Source organism: Pteropus medius, unplaced genomic scaffold, assembly GCF_902729225.1.
Source record: "Pteropus medius unplaced genomic scaffold, Ma_sr-lr_union100, whole genome shotgun sequence".
Lineage (NCBI taxonomy): Eukaryota > Metazoa > Chordata > Mammalia > Chiroptera > Pteropodidae > Pteropus > Pteropus medius.
This window is the reverse complement of record NW_024346667.1, coordinates 8,586,517-8,588,797: the sequence shown is the minus strand read 5'-3', so window position 1 is coordinate 8,588,797 and position 2,281 is coordinate 8,586,517. Positions and strand designations below refer to the sequence as shown.

Here is a 2,281-nt window from a genome sequence, read left to right as displayed (position 1 = left end):
TACCTGTGTTCTAAAAAATATTTCATTCTCCAGAGGGGTCCTAGTTGCTGGGTTTCTTTCACTCACTCTCCTAGCCTGAAATTCATACAGTTATGATGTCTATGTGCTCTTTTTAAATGACAATAACACTCACAGTATATCAAAATGAAGACTGTGCTGACCATGCATTCGTGGATTAGCTGTGCTTGGATTTTAATCAGGTATAGCTGTCCTTTCTCATTTAATGGCTCCTGAGCTTAAATTAAAAAAAAAAAAAAAGTGAGAGAGAGAATGTGATTTTTATATATTACAAAAGAATAAAATTAAATGAAGCTACAAATGTAATTTTTATATCGAGCTTATTTCCTTTTATTTGTTTAAAATGAAGAGAAGAGGTGTTAACTAAACCCTGTTGGTGTTGATTACAGCTTCAAATTCACAGATATTTTTTCTTTTGCAAAAAAATAAGACACGTGATTTTTTTTCATTTTACTGAAATACAACTTCAATTAAACTAGTAATAACAAACTGACTGTGAATTATTTTTATAAGCATGGTCAGTGAGAAATTCAAGCTTGTTTATCTCAGTAAGAATCCAATAATCAGAGATTGTACAAACTTGTCCAGCATGTATCAACAACTGCTTCCATTTTCAGAAGATAACTAATAATGTTACAAAAGCCTCTCCATGCTGGATCTTTTTGTCACCATCTTGTGTTCTACTCATTCTTTTAGCCTAGTAAATGCTTTGATTGCATCATTCCACCATCTCTTGACATTCTGCATCCTCTTCTGTTCCTGGCCACAGCACTAATCAAATTCAGGCTTGAAAATATCCTGCTTTTGGCATAGAGCTCATCCACAAATAAGTTTCTTATTTTCTTAATTTAGTTTTGAAGTGACAATAGATGTCTATACCACTGGTAAAGCTATCCAAAAACAATCGTGGTATATTCTTCTCTTGCTAATTCCTTTCTCCAGAGTTTGGTGGGCGTCTTTAACTTCCCTCAGAGGCCATTTTGGTTACAGCACTTTTTTCCTAAGAAAGGCAAGATGCAGGCCATCTTCACGGTTCAGAGTTAAAAAATCTCAATCTGGTTGTGTACGTTAATTTACTTCTTCCATCTGGACTCACTCTGTTCCCTCCAGATACCCTGAACAGTCTTTCAAATTCATCAACAGCTTTCCCCATTGAGTGGTGCTTTATATAGCCTTTTATGGATCCAGAACTGTCAATGTTTCTTCTGCAATATTTGTTTTGAATTCAAAGATTACCTGCTGGATATCCTTGAGGTCGTTTGCTGGTGATGGAAAATAATGGCGGCAGTTTTCCAATCCCCACACTGTCCTCCATAATCCAAGCTGGCAGTGCAAATACAGTAGTCTGTTTTTCCACTTGTGAGAAACCTCTTACAGACAGGCTGTAAACAGCTTGGGTGGTATTGTCACGACACTAACTTTTCTGCCTACTCTTTTTAGATTTTCTGCTTATTACTTTGTTCACACGTACTCATGTGTCTAAAAACGTTACCAAAGGCCTTGGAGGCAGTTTTTTTGTTTGTTTATTTGTTTGTTTGTTTTTAGGCAAGGCAACCCTTGGTTGACCTCACAGACTGCAAGGACCTTGTCAGCTTCCGATCCATTATTTTTTACACCTACAGTACCTGGTCTTCCTAGGTGGTCTCCCATTCAAGTACTAACCAGGCCCAACCCTGCTTAGCTTCCGAGATCAGACGGGATCAGGCTTGTTAAGGGTGGCATGGCCATAGACGACAGTTTCCATTCAACTTTTACATTGTCAATTTTTTTTTAATTTAGGTAAAATTTGCATACAAATATATGTATGTTTATAATTCAATGAACTCCAACAAATTAAACACTCCAGTCATAAGATATTTTTATCATCCATAAAAAAGTTTCTTCTACTTTTTATCCAACAAGTCTACATATCTCTGAAGCAACCATTGTTTTGATTTCTATCTTCACGTTTTTGAACTTCTTATAAATTTAATCAAAAAATATCCTTTTCTGTTTCTGGTTTCTTTTAGTAATGACAATTCTGAAATTCATCAATGTTACTGGGTTTATCAGTGGTTTACTCTTTTCTTATTTTTGAGAAGTATTCCATTGTGACTGTGCCATAAAAATATGTTTATCAATTCTCCTGTTGATGAAACTTTTGAGCTGTTTCCAGTTTGGGACTATTATAAATAAAGTTGTTATAAGCATTTATATAAAAGTCTCTTCTGGACCTGTGTTTTAAATTCTCTTGGGTAAATACATAGGAGTTAGAATTGCTGGG

General features: G+C 35.2%; 1 pseudogene; it reads right to left on the bottom strand.

Annotated features, from left to right (window-relative positions):
* Nucleotides 1-1,631: 1,631 nt before the first annotated feature.
* LOC120613688 (uncharacterized) lies at nt 1,632-1,750 on the bottom strand (annotated as a pseudogene).
* Between the last annotated feature and the right edge of the window lie 531 nt (nt 1,751-2,281).